The sequence below is a fragment of the Budorcas taxicolor genome, chromosome 20, assembly GCF_023091745.1.
Source record: "Budorcas taxicolor isolate Tak-1 chromosome 20, Takin1.1, whole genome shotgun sequence".
In the NCBI taxonomy this organism is placed as follows: domain Eukaryota; kingdom Metazoa; phylum Chordata; class Mammalia; order Artiodactyla; family Bovidae; genus Budorcas; species Budorcas taxicolor.
The window spans coordinates 32569870-32588545 of NC_068929.1; the positions used below are offsets into that span (position 1 = coordinate 32569870).

The window sequence follows — 18676 nt, forward strand, 5'->3', positions numbered from 1 at the left end:
CAATAATTGTCTTATTCATCATTCAAATATTAAGCTCATTGGTAATTACTCATTTGTTAAACACAAAATAGTTTGAAAATTTTAGTTTCATTTTAAAATAGAAAATACAAATTAAACCATACAAAAAAATTGAGTACCCAATTTAAATCGTTATTCTCCAGTATTATTTATGCCCAAATAGCAAAGCATTCTATCTTTCTAAGCATGATGCTGACCGTGTCCAAAGATATAGGCAAAAATATGAATATTTTCTCACAGTTACCAATTCCAGTAAATTTAACATTGATAGAATACTTTTATCTAATCTACCCTAAATATTCCAATTTTGTTAATTGATACAAAATGTTCATTATAAAATTGCTTGTCTTCCTATATAGAATCATCTACAATAAGCTTTTAATTTAGTTTTGATGAGTTAGTCTTCTTAATCTGAAACATTTTCACACTCTTTCTTTTTCATATCAGCATTTTGAATAACTCTCTCTCTCCCACTTTTTTTCAACGCTGTTCCTGATTTGGGGATTTGCATGATGTATCGCTCATAATTAGATTCAGATTATGCATAAATGACTGGAAAGATACCAAAGTGATTTTGTGTCTTGTTCAGGGAGTCACATCTGAAGGCACATTGATGTGTATCCATCCCTCATTTTGATGACAGTTTTGATCAGTGGGTCAAGGCAAAGAGTCGTCTAATTTTTCCAGCCTGTGGTTACTACACTTTCTATACAATTAGTAGATTCTCTGAAGGGTAGTACATATTGAGCCTTACTAGTAAACCATTATTTTGGTACATTACTGTAAGAAAAGATCTTCTTCCTCTTCCCACTTATTTATCTAACTATTTATCTCTTTTAAATTTATAATTTATTCTTGTTCATAATTATTTTGATGCTCAAAGTAACCCAGATTTGCTAGTGGGAGCCCATTTAAGCTCCCATATTCTTGTGACAGACCCGCATAATTGTTTTGATCTATTCTTACTGTTTTGTATAGCTAATGCTACAGGATCATCTTTCATCTCAATTGCTCCAATCCTGTAGTCATTTTTATAAGAAACGCAGGTTTAAGTGAATAATAATAATAGAGATATAATGTCTTGTCACTGTATGGTTCTTTTTATTGTGCTATGCTTATTTCTTGGCTCTTTCAACAGCCAGGGCTATGAAAAAACGCAAACACACACACATACATGGTCATATATACATATACTGACATGCATCTGTATCTGTGCACAGATTCATATTTTAGAAATCAGGAGTTTGCACAGCAATGCACAATTCCAATTCGTTCCCATCTCAGAGTGTTTTTTTCCTTTGTCTTTCTCAACTTCATGTGCAGTGTGACTCCAACCATATTAACGCATTCACTCACTCTATAGCATATTTAAAGTAGCTTTGGAATTGCTTCATCCATAATCAGTAATCAGGTAAATCTGACCTTACTAACATATTTTCCAGTTCTGATCCAACAGAAGTATGTTTTATTATGCTATTTGAAAATGAACCTGCTTTTTCATCCTGTGAAGAAGATATATGCTATAATCCATTTGCTATTTTGATTGCAAATTTATTTTTGAAGTAGCAGAGAAAATATCTCCTCCCTCATATATTACAATTTGTATCAAGCATTTCTTAAGTAACTCAGGAATTTATGGGAAGGAGCCTTAGACAAGATTAAATTATAATGCAAATTAGGAACCAAAGCAATCCTTACCAATTAGCCTTTCTCAGCTTACTGCCTGGCTTAAAACTGGTGTGTTAGTCACTCAGTCATGTCGGACTTTTTGCAACCCCATGGACTGTAGCCTGCCAGGCTTCTCTGTCCATGGGATTTCCCAGGCAAGAATACTGGCGTGGGTTGCATTTCCTTCTCCAGGGGATCTTCCTGATCCAGGAATCGAATCTGGGTCTCCCACGTTTGAGGCAAACTCTTTACCGTCTGAGCCACCAGGGAAGTCTGGCTTAAAACTCAATATTAAAATACTAAGATCATGGCATCCAGTCCCATCATTTCATGGCAAATAGAAGGGGAAAAAATGGAAGCAGTGGCAGATTTTATTTTCTTGGGCTCCAAAATCACCACAGACAGTGACTGCAGGCATGAAATTAAAAGACACTTGCTCCTTGGTAGAAAGGCTATGACAAACCTAGACAGCATGTTAGGCAGTAGAGATAGCACTTTGCCAACGAAGGCCCATATAGTCAAAGGTATGGTTTTTCCAGTAGTCATGTATGGATGTGAGAATTGGAGCATAAAGAAGGCTGAGAGCCAAAGAATTGCTTTCAAACTGTGGTGTTTGAAAAGACTCTTGAGAGTTGCCTGGACTGCAAGGAGATTAAACCAGTCAATCCTAAAGAAAATCAACCTTTAATATTCATTGGAAGGACTGATGCTGAAGCTGCAATACTTTGGCCACCTGATGCAAAGAGCTGACTCTTTGGAAAAGACCCTGATGCTGGCAAAGATTGAGGGCAGGAAGAGAAGGGGATGGCAGAAGATGAGATGGTTAGATAGCATCACTGACTGAATGGACATGAATTTGAGCAAACTCCAAGAGATAGCGGAGGACAGAGAAGGACATAGAAGCATGTGACCATGGGGTCACAAAGAGTCAGACACAACTTAGGAACTGAATAACAAGTTTATTGCCGTGTTCTCAAAATGTTACTGTTAAGAGTAAAGTTTTCCAGTCAGACAAGTCTTATTTTGAGGCCTTAATGCACCACGTCCTGGATGACTGTCTTCTCTAAGCAACCATTCATAAAAATCTAGTTGAGAGACTTCTTTTGTGAATTAAGTATGTAATGTATTTAATAGTGCTTAGCTTCAGGTCTGGGAGAATAGAAAAATTTAATGATCATCAGTATTATTATCAGGTAAAATGTATAATATCTGTATACTTAATTTAACCCACTAAGAATCCTAGTACCTTACTATAATTGTGACTCTATAGTTGCCCATTTTAACCATTTCAGAGTGTTGCTAGTAACTATTTCACTTAGGATATTAGTATACCATTTCACATAGTTTAATGCTATGTTTTCCATTCACACAATCTTTTGTAAGGAGTTGTGATAGGATCAGTTTTTAATTTCTTTCTTCCATTAGTTTATTATAAAACAACCCCATCATTTGCAACTGCTGAAGATCATATGATTGCCTAATTCTTAACTAGCACATAGGTTCATTGTTCTTTAAGTACGTTCCAATAAAGAGCTGTTTTTAAAAATAAAAAGGTTGCAAAACCCAAAAAAAGAAAGGCTTTTGAAAGGTATAGTTGAGAGGAAGTCAGTCCATAAACCGCTGACCTTTCATCAAGTACTGATTTTTTTGCTTTCCTGTGGGAGCATTAAGGAGGGAGTGATCTCATAGATTTCCACTAATGTCATGACCTATAGTTTCCACCCAAAATTTCTGCCAGTTATGGAGACTTCCCTATCCTGCTCAGGATGTGCTTACCTATTTTCTTATGCTAGGTTGACAGCTTGTGCACTTTCCTGGTCTTGACCTTGGCTTTGACATCCACAGGAGGTAGGCAGGCTGTCAATACTGACATCAGAATAGTGCAAAGACTTTCTAGCAGCTAGAACCTGGGAGAACTTTGGCAGCTCCTACAGATCTGTATTTTCCATGTGATTATTCAGCTGGCTCCCCCCGTCCTAAAATGTTAGAAGGCATCCCAATGCAAGAGGGCTGATACATGTAATTAGAGAGGCGTGGTTTTTGCTATTCCCATCCCGTCTGCAACAGCTTGAGTACCACTGCATTACTCATTAGGAGTCATAAGTCTGACCTACTGGATACCCAAAGGGCTCAAAGGCTAGGGGTGGACAGCTTGGAAGACAGCCAACATTGCCTTTAACCTATCGTAGTCAAGTTAGACCAAACAAGACTTATATTCTGCATCTCATATTTTTTAAAAAAGATTTTAAAAGACTCCACTTTTATGTGTTTCCATGAGACCCATTATTTTTAGCTATGTTTGCTGGTTTGTTTGGGTTTTTTTTTACATTTTTAACTTTAGGGAGCAGTATAAGTGTAAGAATATAGCATAGCAAATTAACAGTTTCCAAAAAAGGTTTAAAAAGTCAAAAATATGAAAATGTATATAGAAAAAATACTCTTTAGTTATCATTTCCATACTAATAATAGAATGTATTAATGTTCATTATTCATAATTATGGGTAAGATAAGTAAAAAAGTTCAGAAGGACTAAATTTGAAACCTTTTGTGTATTTCTATAAATAACTCCCTCCTACCTTACTTTATAATTTGGACAACTTGGTCTTCCATACAAATCAGGTGGTATATAAAACCAGGTATAGAAAGATGATTGTCTTTGGAATTCTTTCCACTTAACAAAAGCAAGGAAATTAAGTTTAAAAAAATGATGAATGAAAGCTCACCAATAATGCTTCTATTCATGTTTTTGATATTGAAGGGAATGTCCCAGAATATTTTCCCAATAGTAACGTTCTATCTGAATGCTATCCTGACCCTCTGGCCTCCACAATCATGACCAGAATAGTGTCTGAAAATGGAGGAAAGTTGTGTGGATAGAGAAGAGAAAGAGGGAGGAAAAGAGGGAAGGAAGAAAGGAAGTGAGAGGAGAGAGGAAAGGAGAGAGAGACAGAAAGGGAGACAGAGAGAAAGAAAACATGAGAAGACAGATGAAAAGGACAGAATAAAGGTATAAAAATCAAATAGGAAAAGAGTACAATGAAGTCAATTTATTTATTTTGTACTCATCGAGGACTATTCTAAAGAACTGTTCTTGACATTTCTTATCTCAGTAAACACCCTCATTTTTCCAGTGGCTCAGTTGGGAGACCTTGGGCTCATCCCTGCCTCCTCTCTTTCTCTTACATAACACATCTGCAAATGCTGCTGACTACACTCAAAACAAATACCTAGAATTCCATAATTTTTCTTTACCTCTACCAATATCACTTTGGTAAAATGTACTATCATTTTAGGGCTTCCCTGGTGGTACAGTTGTAAAGAATCTGCCTGTCAATTCAGGAGACATGGGTTGATCTCTGGGTGGGAAAGATCCCCTGGAGAAGGAAATGGCAACCCACTTCAGTATTCTTGCCTGGGAAATCCCATGGACAGAGGAGCCTGGAAGGCTGCAATCCATGGGGTCACAAAAAGAGTAGGACGGGACTTTTCAACTAAACAACAACAACAGCTATCCTTTTATGACTGAATTTTTTCTTTAGCTTCCTAACTGGTTCATGGTTTCATGTTTCCTTCCCTGACAACCATCAGTCAAAATTTCAATGAAACAGCAAGTGACATTCTTTAGAAAACACCATGCTACTCTTTAGCTTAAGAAAAAGAAAAAAAAAGCAAATTGTTTCCATCTCAGAGTGAAAATAAAAAACTTTACTTTGGCTTGAAAAAAAGTGAAAGTGTTAGTCACTCAGTCATGCCCAACTCTTTGGAACTCTATGGACTGTAGCCTGCCAGGCTCCTCTGTCCATGGAACTCTCCATGCAAGAATACTGGAGTGGGTAGCTATTTCCTTCTCCAGGGGATCTTTTTGACCCAGGGACTGAACCCAAATATCTCACATTGTAAGGCAGATTCTTTACCATCTGAGCAACCAGATAAGCCCCTTACTATGGCTTATAAGGTGTTATCTGTTCAGCTTCTGTACCTTCACTCTCTGAAACCACATCACAATTATCTTTCTGAACTCAACTGGTATCATTCTGCCCTTTCCTCTCAGTCACTCTGTATAGTGATTCCTCCATCATACCAAATATGTTCTTGTTTCAGAAACTGCACATAATATGGCCTATTCTCTCTCTCAAAGTCATCCTCAGTTTTACAAAATTAACTTTATATCAGTGAAGTCTCTCTGATTGTCTATTCAGCAACAACTAACATGTATTTTACTCATTTATTTTTTCATGATCTTGATTGACTGGTGTGGAGATGTAAAATTTCAGTTTCCTCATCTCTGGTTAGGATATACTCTGAGATCCCCTCCAGAATCAGGCTGAAACTGCCCTTCATGGGATATTGGCTTCTTTTGCAAACACCCTGGTTTCTTTCCCTTCTCTCTCTTGCTTCCATCACTCCCTTAGGGGTTTCCTAAAAGCACTTCCTCAATCAAGGTGTTAGAAATCTTGTTCTCAGGGCTGCTTTTGGTGAACCAGATCTAAGAATTTTCTAAGAATAAATGTCAGGAGAAACCACTGATAATTAGAGCCCAGGAGTTACTTCAGGGTTGTTTTTCATCTGAAGAAAGTTTTCTCAACTGTAAATCATTAAGTAATTTAGATTCTCAACCATTTTATATAAGACAAGAGTATCACACCCACCAAGGAGACTTGAATTTTCAAAACTGAAAATGTTTTCCTCATACTCCATTCCTTTGATAAGATTGAAGCGCAAGGTTTGTATTATGTGGTTGTTTGCTTGTTCTATTTGCTTGCTTGTGCCAGTGTAATTTTAAGAGGCAGTCCTCTCAGTTAATCACTTAATTTCTTAGTCGTACTCTTCTTCATCTTCCCATCTTCACAGACCATCTTCACCTGTGAACAGTGCACTCAGTTCTCAAACTCCCGGCCATTCCCTCCTCTATAAAAACTCAAATAATACAGCTGACATATTTTCCTCCTTCCTCTAGTTCTTTGTTATGAATCGTCTGTGTAATACACTCAGCATATCTCTCAAAAACTTTTTCTTCTCTCTTTTTTTTTTAAATTATGTTTCTCTCCTACGTCCAAACTAGATGACAGCTCTATATGAGAAGAGGCTTTTTTTGTTCCCATCTTTTAAAATTTACCTGTTTATTATGGGATGATTGTAGATTCACATGTATGAAATAATATAGAAACCCATATCTTCCCTTTTCCCCTAGGGAGAACCTCTTGCAAAACTGTGGTTCAAAATCACAATCTGAACATTGGCATCGAAAAAACTGACACCAAAACTTTGACATTCATGTTGCCCTTCATGTTGCCCTTTCATAACCATCCCCACTTCCCTCCCACCCCTACTACCTTCTTGTGGATGTGCTTAGTAGCTCAGTCATGTCCAACTCTTTGTGACCTCATGGACTGTGTGCCACCGGGATCCTCTGTCCATGGGATTCTGCAGGCAAGAATACTGGAATGGGTTGCCATTCCCATCATCAGAGGATCTTCCCAACCCAGAGACTGAACCCAGGTCTCCTGCATTGCAGGAGGATCCTTAACCATCCGAGTTACCAGCGCTTAACCACTGGCAATCAGCAATCTCTTTTCCATTTCTGTAATTTTGCCATTTCAGGAACGATACATAAATGGAACCACATAGTATACATGTTTCAGATTCAGTTTTTTCACTCAGTATAATTTTTTAGATTCCTCCAATTTTATTTCTTCCCTTTTGATAGGCTCCCTTTTGTCTTCTTTTTCTTTTTTCTTTCTTTATTTTCCTTCGGCCTTTGCACTTGGTAGTACTTCCAGCAGCATGTTGCATAAGAGAGATAAGAGGAAACATGCTTGATGTTTCCTGATCTGAGACGGAAAATATTCAGTCTTTCATCAAGTACAATGTTAGCTTTATTTTTTAGAATTTCTCTTTTATCAATTAACTAAGTTCTTTATTTCTGTTTCTCAGAGATTTCATTATGAATGGGTATTGGATTTTGTCAAATGCTTATTTTGAATTGATATGATGATATAATTTTTCTTTTTATCCTGTTAATAAGAGGAATTATATTGCTAGATTTTCAAATAATCCACTGTGGTTCATGAAATAAATCTCACCTGGTCATGCCATACCATCCTTTTTATATATTGAATAATTGAATTTGCTAAGAATTCTTGTTGCCATTTTAATGAGGGATGTTGATTTGCAGTTTTCGTTTTTGTACCATCTTTGTCTGATTTTGGTGTCAGGGTAATATTAGCTTCATGAATGAATGAAAATCGTTCCTATCTCTTCTACTTTCTGGAAGAAATTGTGTAGAATTGGTTTTAATTTGAATATTTGGTAGAATTGGTTTTAATTTGAATATTTGGTAGAATTCTCCAGTGTAACCATTTAGGCCTGGAGATTTCTCTTTTCAGAGTGTTTATAATTATGAATTTAATTTTTAATAGTTATGGAGCTATCAAAATGATGCATTTCACATTTGATTTATGGTAGTTTATTTTTGAGAAAATGGCCCATTTCATTTATGTTGTCAAATTTAATCTATGGAATTATTCCCATCATCCTATGATTATTCTTCTGATGTGTGAAGGGTCTGTGTGATATTGCCTTCTTCGGTCCCAGTATCTGCAATTTATGTCTTCCCTCTTTTATTTTGGTAGTGTTGCTGGAGTTTCAGTTTTACTATTTTTCAAATAAACAAATTTTTGTCTCATTGAATTGTTTCTTTTTTTTTTTTTTTTTGTTTTCATTTTCATTGATTTCTGATCATGTCTTTATTATTTCCTTCCTTTTTCTTGCTTAGGGTTTAGTTTGCTTTTTTTTTAGGTTCTTGAGGTGAAAGCATAGATGAAGACCTTTAAAAATCTTTCATGATGTATATAATTAGCACTATAAATTCCCCTCTCATGACTGCTTTAGCTGTATCCTACAAATTTTTAGGTGTTGTATTTTAATTTTCACTAATGCAGTGTATTTTTTTTTTGAGTCTTTCTCTTTAAACCATGTTTTTGTTTGTTTTTTTAAAATATGTTGTTAGTTTCCAAGATTTTTCAGATTCTATCCTCTTTCTGTTATTGGTTTCTAATTTGATTCCATTGTGGTTATTAAACAATATTCTTTGATTTTAATTCTTTAAGGTTTATTGATATTTATCTTATAGCTATAGATATGATCTAACTTGGTATTTGTTCTGCGGTACTGTAAAAGAATGTGAATTCTATTTTTTGGGACAAAAATAAAAATGTTAGTTGCTCAGTCATATCTGATTCTATGTGACTCTATGGACTATAGCCTGCCAGGCTCCTCTGTTCATAAAATTCTACAGGCAAGAATGCTGGAGTGGGTAGCCATTCCCTTCTCCAGGGGTTCTTCCCAACCCGAGGATCAAACCCAGGTCTTCTGCATTGCAGTCAGATTTTTTACTATCTGAGTCACTAGGGAAGCCCCTCCTTTTTTTGTCAACTGTTTTATAAATGTCATTCATAGCCTGTTGCTTGATTGTCTGTTTAGTTCTTCCACATCTTGGATGATTTTCTCGTTATTCTTTCAATTTTTGAGACAGAAGTTGAAATCTCCATATATAATTTATTTTCACAATTCTATTAATTTTTGCTTTATATATTTTCTTGGTGCATACACATTTAAGATTGCTATGTATCTTTTGCGGAACTATCATATTATCACTATATAAAAACTTTGTCTCTGATAATTTTTGCTTTGTTTTGTTTTGGCTAATTTGACTTTTAATGTCTAATTTTTGTAATGTCTAATTTGGCTTCTGTAGTTGTACAAGGATTATTTTTTTTCTGTGGTAGTTTCCTGAAACAGAGTGGCTATTGTAAAAAAAAAAAAAGATTTCTGGATGCTCTTTGGCTAGGGAAAAAGCATACCTTTGTTAGGGCTTTTTTTGTTTGTTTGTTTGTTTGTACCTGCTTGTGCTTTTGGATTGCCAGTCTCTGAAACTCTCAGTCTGAGATATATGAGGAAAAGAAAACCTAGGGAAGTATCATTATCTCTTCTTTGGGTCTCAAAATTTCTAGCTATTCTGCCTTTTTCTCTCTTCCAGAGGCTATCTATGTTTGTTTTATCAATAATATTAAGGGTTGCTTAGTAATACCTAGGAAAGAATAGGAAAAGTATGTTTATTGTCTTCCTGGGATCAAAACTCAGAAGAGATTTTTTTGTTGTTAAATATTTTGTGTCACATGCAATTTTAAGTGTATATGAAGAATTCATAAACTGCTAATTTATTTATTGGTACATTGAACTAAATACATAAAACAAGTTAGACATACAGTAAACTATCATTTAGTATGTAGATCTGGGATAAATGCATTGAGATATAGTTTGGTAAATGTTGGGGTTAAAAATAGTCACAGCCATGCTGTTATAGAGTTAACTATATAGCAAATTATACTCTGAGGTGCCCTTTATATCAGTGTTTTAAAATAGTAGTTATCATGATTTTTAAGTTTATAAACATTAGGTTTTTCCACTACTGAATCCATACCTTTCTGCAAAACCACAGAATCCTTCCCCATACCCTGAGGAAAATTTATTAAGTGACAGTTCTTATTAAGGTAACTGCATTCTATCCTCAGAAAAGCTATTTAGGGAAAAGAAAGAGCTTTGCCAAGGTGTCCAGCAAAAATTTGTTCCTGTAATTTTATGTGGGACAAGCATTTGGTGCCTAGGTCACATTAAGATTAATTTTAAACTCTCAGAGTGACTGGGAGGGAATTTTGACATTTCAGTGTTCACTTAGATAAGATAAATATTACCAGGAAAAACTTTAATAATTCTTTATATTTGTGAATATATTTGGAAACTTCCATTATGTTTTTAAAATGAATTCTGCTCTTACATTTATCATTCTAAAAAGTGAGCTGCCTCATAAATTTCTTTGATTTCTATAAAATTACTTAATAAGTGTTTATATTCTATGATAGCATTTAAAAGAAAGAGAACACTAAAAAAAATTTATCAACGAGAATTACTTCTTAAGTATGTTCAAAAAGTGGTATTGTGAGATTTAGCCTTCAATAAAAGTATCCAGGCTCTTTACTTACCATTGTCTCATGTTGATCTGTGATCTATGAAGGATGAAAGTATAACACAATAGAAAAGGAGGAGGATCAGATTTTGAGCCATGGCTCCTTAACCAACATCTTTTAACGTTTGTTACATATTTATGATGTAATGTTCAACTGAGTTCTTACAATGGGCTGAGAGTGTTCTAGTTTACATTTTAAAAGTCAAGTGTAAGCTGTTTTTATACTTAATGTATGGCATAAATCCCTGTTAAATATCATAAATTTAATTGTACTAATTGTGCCATCATTTGGTTCATAAATGTTTCTTTAATAGTAATGTAGTGTATGGCCTTAGCTCAAGAACAGTGGAGCAATTTGATTTTTTAAAACTTGTAGAGAGGCTGCAGGACAGATATTGATATGCTGTATAATGTGTATCTAGTGAAAAAATAAACTGTCTTCTCACATTTATTGATCTGAGCCTCTCAAAAATTCCTCAAGTGAAGATATCTATGCATATTTACTTCTCAATTAGAGAGGATGCTTTTGAGATGTATACAAAGGTAAAGATGACTCAATAACTGGACTGTCAGTAAACACTCTAGGATGTAGCCCTGCTACTGCTAAGTTGCTTCAGTCGTGTCCGACTCTGTGCAATCCCATAGATGGAAGCCAACCAGGCTCCCCCATCCCTGGGATTCTCCAGGCAAGAGTACTGGAGTTGGCTGCCGTTTCCTTCTCCAATGCATGAAAGTGAAAAGTGAAAGTGAAGTCGCTCAGCCGTGTCCGACTCAGTGACCCCATGGACTGCAGCCCACCAGGCTCCGCCGCCCATGGGATTTTCGAGGCAAGAGCAGTGGAGTGCGGTGCCATTGCCTTCTCCCTAGATGTCATTATTCCAGATTTCCTTTACTCTAGCACAAGTCATTTAAATCTGTCATAACCCAGTCTCCTCATCCACAAAATACAGAAGTTGCCCTAGATTGGTAGTGTTCAAGTCATAGTCTTTAGAGCCCTAAATTTCAGAGTTAGGTCGGGGCTGCCTCAGGACCCTGGGGCTTTGGGCTCCCTCCCTTCACCAAGGAAGTCTTAATTCTGTCTGGCTGTAAATCAAGATTTTCTATAAAATTTAATCTGAAAAATAAGGTCTACTTTAAAAAATAAGCTTATAGATCCCTTACAAGATTCCCAAAGAAAGGCAATGCCAAAGAATGTTCAAACTACTGCATAACTGCACTCATTTCACAAGCTAGCAAAGTAATGCTCAAAATCCTCCAAGCCAGGCTTCAACAGTATGTGAACCGTGAACTTCCAGATGTTCAAGCTGGATTGAGAAAAGGCAGAGGAACCAGAGGTCAAATTGGCAACATCTGTTGGATCATCAAAAAAGCAAGAAAGTTCCAGAAAAAACATTTATTTCTGCTTTATTGACTATGGCAAAAACTTTGACTGTGTGGATCACAGCAAACTGGAAAATTCTTCAAAAGATGGGAATACTAGACCACCTGATCTGCCTGCTGAGAAATCTGTATGCAGGTCAAGAAGCAAGAGTTAGAACTGGACATGGAAAAACAGACTAGTTCCAAATCAGGAAAGGAATATGACCAGGCTATATATTGTCACCCTGCTTATTTAACATATATGCAGAGTACATCATGCAAAATGCCGGGCTGGGTGAAGCACAAGCTGCAATCAAGATTGCCAGGAGAAATATCAATAACCACAGATATGCAGATAACACCACCCTTATGGCAGAAAGCAAAGAGGAACTAAAGAGCCTCTTGATGAAAGTAAAGAGGAGAGTAAAAAAGTTGGCTTAAAACTCAACATTCAGAAAACTAAGATCATGGCATCTGGTCCCATTACTTCAATGCAAATAAATGGGGGAAACAGTGGAAGCAGGGTGAGACTTCATTTTGGGGGGCTCCAAAATCACTGCAGATGGTGACTGCAGCCATGAAATTAAAAGACGCTTGCTCCTTGGAAGAAAAGTTATGACTAACCTAGATAGCATATTAAAAAGCAGAGATATTACTTTGTCAACAAAGGTCTGCCTAGTGAAAGCTATGGTTTTTCCAGAAGTCATGTATGTATTTGAGAGCTGGACTATAAAGAAAGCTGAGTGCTGAAGAATTGATGCTTTTGAACTGTGATGTTCAGAAGACTCTTTAGAGTCTCTTGGACTGCAAGGAGATCCAACCAGTCCATCCTAAAGGAAATCAGTCCTGGGTGTTCATTGGAAGGACTCATGCTAAACCTGAAACTCCAATACTTTGGCCACCTCATGCAAAGAGTTGACTCATTGGAAAAGACTGATGCTGGGAGGGATTGGGGGCAGGAGGAGAAAGGGATGACAGAGGATGAGATGGCTGGATGGCATCAATGCGATAGGTATGAGCTTGATTAAGCTTCAGGAGTTGGTGATGGACAGGGAGGCCTGGTGTGCTGCGATTCACGGGGTTGCAAAGAGTCGGACACGACTGAGTGACTGAACTAAACTCTACAAGATTCTCTCTGGTTCTTCCTTGCTCTGTAGGTTATGATTTGCTGAGATTTCAGAGAGAGATACTGGTAAGGTCCCAAATAAAATCCTGTATCAGAACTAAGAGTCTAGATTTTTTATTGTACATTTAGAATTGTAAAACTAAAGATTTTGTTTGTTTGCTTTTTCATTTTGGTTTTTATATAACAGGAAAAAAATAGTGGTTCATGTGCCCTCCCCTTAAAATCCTTGGTAATCCCAGAGGCTGACCCTGATTCTCTATACTGAGTCATCATATATCAGAACCCTCTTCTCCAACTCCTGTTCTTCCCTAAGATAAGCCACTCTCGAGTCTGCCCATAACCTAGGTTGACACTCCTTTCTGCACTTCCCTTTCATCAGTGTGACCCCCAACTCTGTGCCCAACTTTTCTCAGTTTTTTGTTTGATTCTTCAAAGACTGGTTTGGAAGTTAAAAAACTCAGCATGAGTCCTTCTTTGCTTATTATTTTTTTTCTTTTTGTCATTCCTTTGTAACAATCCTACTTCTCTTTGAAGCAGCTTAGATGGCACTGATGAACTAAAGAACTGAAAAGAAAATAATAAAAATGTGTATTTCAAACTAATTTCTCACCATATCAGTGGCAACCTGGAGACTGCATTCTAGGTCAGAAAACAGGATTAGCAAAGCAGAGTTTCAATGTAGCCTATTGATTTTTATTTGCTTAATGAACAGACACCTTGCTGTCCTCTGAGAGCATCAGATGAATAATTCATGGTTCTTGTCCTTGTGGATCTAACAATCCAGGATACTTTAGATGCCACACAAAAGGTGTGCTTGGGGTAGAATGGTACTTCTGAGACACAGCAGTTTATCTGGGCTTCTTGAAAAGCCTGTTGAAGGTAAGAACACTAAAGCCATGTCTTGAAAGTTGAGAAAGATTTTGTCAGGTTAAGAAAGGAGAAAGGGCATTTCATCTCGAAGGAGTGGCAAGAAAAGAATATGTAGGATGAAAGAATGCTCTGGGCCAGTAACTAAGAGCAGCTTTGTGTGATTTGAACCGAAAATACAATCTAAACCGAAAACACGATTCAGGAACAAGACGGTAGCTTATGTGCTCATGATTTTTGACCAAGAAAGATTTGGAGTGAAAATTACATGGCTGGATTTGTTTTTCAGGTAGTTTATCTGATTGTGTGAAAAATGAACTCTTGGAAGCAAAACTAAAGCCCTGGCAGAGCTGTTATTGGTGTGAACTGGAAAAGGGCTAAGGGGAGATGGAAAGGAAGGGAGAGATTTGAGGAAGAAACTGCATTGGCAAGAGTCCAGAGAGGGTCTAGGAATTTTGCAGGCTCTCAGGGGTGCCATTCCCTGCCCGCATCACCACTACTGGTAAGAATGAATTAGAGGCCTTAGCTTTTCTCCTTGAAGGAAGTCCCCCACCTCCCGCCCCCACTGGCTTGCCCTCTCCCAGCACCGCTAGCGTCACCACCATTATCTCTGTTGACACCATCAGTAAAAATCTCATTATGCCCTTTATCCCCATTTACATCAGTCACCACCAGAAGCCCAGGGACTCCCAGGTCATTCTTCATCCCTAGACTCTAATCCCCATCTGGCTCTTTGAGCGGTGAGCCACTCCTCTTCCTTCTGGCACTCCCTGTGCTCTTTCCCCAAGACTAATTTTTTCTCCAAGCATTTTTGACATATTGTATATTTTATGTACATATTTGATTGTCCCATTTCCTCATTCCCCCTCCACCTCCACCGGTGCACACACCAGCATGTAAGCTTTACGACAACATCAATTTTTGTCTATTATCCATGTTTCTTTCTCCAGTATTTAGGATAGAATCAGGCACAATAAACATCTGTGGAGTGAGCAGATTTAAAAGGAAAAATATAACAAGGTTTGTCTATCAATTGTACTTCCAGGCTAGGGAAAAGAGACCAGTTGGGACTGATTTCAGGTTTTTGGCTTAGATGACCTATATATAATTTTAAATATTTGCTAAAATCAAAAATAGTTTTCTTCTATATACTGTAACAATTTTGACTTCTTTAATTTTTCTTGGAGAGCATTCCTGTATTACTGTGTAAACACTGTATATTTTATTTATTGCAACTGTTGAAATTTATGTATTTATTTTTTTGCGAAACATCACAGAAATTTAAGCATGACTATTTTCAGTACAATAGTCTAAAGAAACGATTTCCTAGTACCATCTTCCAAAAAGTAGAAATCATTATTTGTGTGTTATGTATCAGGGCAAAGCTATAAGGATAAATCTGTCTAAACACTGCCTGGAACACTGGCATCAGAAAAAATGAATAAAATGAAGGAGGAGGAAAAGAGGCTTGAGTTTGGGAAAAAACAGGTGAAGAGATTTTCTTTGGACATTTCTAAGGAAAGAATAGAGGGCAACAGAGGGCAGCAGACAGATATGGAAGCACAAAACAGTTAACAAGAGGTACTAAACTTTGCCTCAGCCAGGGATAAAAGATCCATATTCTGAGCCATATTTCATGCTATTATTTTATTATTCCTTAAGACTTCATATATGAATTTTAAAAAATCCCTCTAATGCCCTTCAACACTATTTACACACTGAATTTTACATTATACAAATGACCCAAACATACATATACACAATTTCTATGAAAGAGTTTACAGTTCAAATCATGACTTATTTTGATCACTGCAGAAGCATTACATGTAATTATGAATGGCTCCATGGGATTCTCCAGGCAAGAACACTGGAGTGGATTGCCATTTCCTTCTCCAATGCATGAAAGTGAAAAGTGAAAGTGAAGGCACTCAGTTGCATCCAACTCTTAGTGACCCCATGGACTGCAGCCCACCAGGCTCCTCCATCCATGGGATTCTCCAGGCAAGAGTAAAGGAGTGGGCAACCTTTCCCTTCTCCGGGAAATCTTCCCAACACAGGAATCAAACCCAGATCTCCTGCATTTCAGGCAGATTCTTTACCTGCTGATTCACCAGGGAAGCCCAAGAAAACTGGAGTGGGCAGCCATTCCTTCTCCAGGGTATCTTCCTGAGCCAGAGATCAAACCCAAGTCTCCTGTATTGCAGGCAGTTTCTTTATCATCTGAGCCACCAGGGAAGCTCTTGGATGACTAGCAGCATGGAAAGATTTTAAAAATATATAGCCAGTTAGGAAAGGAAGCTAAATGGAAAAGTGAAAATGGAGCTCTCATTTATTGTCACACACAATGTTTATATAACTTAGATATATTCTCATTTGATTATGGGAAATTATATTTCTCCAATTTTACAAGTGAGGACAAAGAATAAAGTCACTCAGCTGTAAGCAGAGGGAATGAAAATCTAACCCATGCAAACGACTGTTCTTTGCATATATTGTGTACAATATCTCAAAAGAAAAAAATTAGTTCTGTGTATGAAGTTCTGGAAGTCTTGTACAAAATGAAGAACATGACCATCACATTTGGATTGCCAGCCCACCCATGCTTTGTGGGCATTTATAAAATTCTACTAAATTTGGCTCAGAGGCAAAGCACATGCTACAAAGAAGTGGTTGTTTTGTGAGTGTTTTGGGGAAAGAAGGAGAGAAAGCAAGAATGCATGGTGGGAGTGCAGACAAAGAGCAGCTTCTTAGTGAGCAGTGGTGACTAAGAAAGACTTCAAGCTTAGAAAAAGAGTGGGAGAAACACAGTAATTTACAGGCCTAAACTCAAGTATAATAAAATGTAAAGACTAGGAGTTTCCACTCCATTTATTGTGCACAGATATTCTAAAAACATTGTTTCATATTAGTGTATATGCTTCTTATTCAGCAGCAACAACATATTTATCCACAGCCTAAAATTAAAGAAGGAAAAAATTTTCATTCAAAAAGCACTTTTCCACTGGAAAAAAAAATAGTGGATAAATCACGTAGGTAAACCATTTCAGAGACTGGAATGACGCCTTTGAGGTGCACAGTAAAGACATTACGAATCCTATTCTTCCATTATACTGTAAATTTAAAAGACTGACCTGCTTGTTATCTATTTTTGGCAAGGCATGGACCGGAGTCACCTTGTGAGCTCCCTGATGCTGCCCGATGGTGATATGCACACGTGTGGAGTCTGAGATCTGGAGGGAGGTGCCGAGCTGGTGGGATGCTGCCATGCCTAAAGCACCAAAAGAAAAAGGGTAGGGCAAGAAAAAAGTCGTCTATTCTATGAGAGGTCCTCAAACAAGAAAGCAATAAAAAGGAAAAATTGAAGAATGAAAGGCATTGTGCCTCAACCTTATTGGCAAAAACTACACTGGTTTCAAAATCATCTTGATCCCAAAAAAGTAGGATATTGAAAGAGAGATGCTTGTAAATTAATTGAAAGGTATTTGCATCGATATAGCAGTGAGCTGGAGTGGATGGAGGTGCAGAATAGCATCACGGAGATGACAGGGCCATGAGCACTGCTCCTGGGAGGTATTCATCAAGCAGACCCTGGAGCAGGATTGGGCACTGTACCAAGGCTGCTTGTTGTTGTTTCGTCGCTAAGTCATGTCTGACTCTTTGCAACTCCATGGACTGCAGCCCACCAGCCTCCTCTGTCCATGGAACTCTCCAGGCAAGAATACTGGAGTGAGATGCCGTTTCCTTCTCCAGGGGATCTTCCTGACTCAGGGATGGAATAGAGGCTCCTGCACTGGCAGGTAGATTCTTTACTGCTGAGCCTATGGCCTCCAGATTCCAGACATTTTAAATGCAGATAATCTGAAAACTGTTAGGGAATGGGATTTTGATCTGACGAGTATTCTTACCTGGAGATTTCTAAGGACAGTACAGTCCATGGCGTTGTAAAGAGTCGGACACAACTGAGCAACTAACACTTTCACTTTCAAAATGAGAAAAATCTGTGCTATTGACACAGTACCCATGAGGTGCAAAGAGAAAGCTGTTAAAGCTATCGACAGGAATTCAGGGGGAACTGGAACTGAAAGATGAGTCAGTTGACACAGATGAGGAAATGACTGCAGTGGCCTTATTGTCTTTACTTGAATTGAAAATAAATAATTTGAAAACTTCTAGTTAAATGAATTTTGATGGTGATAAAGAATTGTCTTGATACATGAATTTGCTGTTTAGTTTATTCTCTTATTTTCAGCTTCAAAAACAATGTTATAATTTTTACTCAAAAATGAATGTTGGTTTTCATTGACATCAATTTATTATAATAGGTGGAAGTGCTTTGCACAATCCATTTAATCTGGATTTCTGGAGCTGGGAGAACAATATGGGAGCAAAAAATGTTACAATTTTTTCTTCATGTTTACTTAGAATCACCTAATCTCACATATTGGGGCATAGACAGGAACTGTTTTGCTAGAAGGTTAATGTGGGTATTTCTTGAATGATCATTGATGTTAGAAAAATTCCTTTGATCCCTAGGCTGCAGAGATCCTCTGAAGAAGGAAATGGAAATACTCCAGTATTCTTGCCTGGAAAATTCCATGGACAGAGAAGACTGG

General features: G+C 37.3%; 1 pseudogene; it reads left to right on the top strand.

The window, feature by feature from the left end:
* The first annotated feature begins 14020 nt into the window (after positions 1–14020).
* Positions 14021–18240, top strand: LOC128065922 (translation machinery-associated protein 16-like; annotated as a pseudogene).
* Positions 18241–18676: the final 436 nt, after the last annotated feature.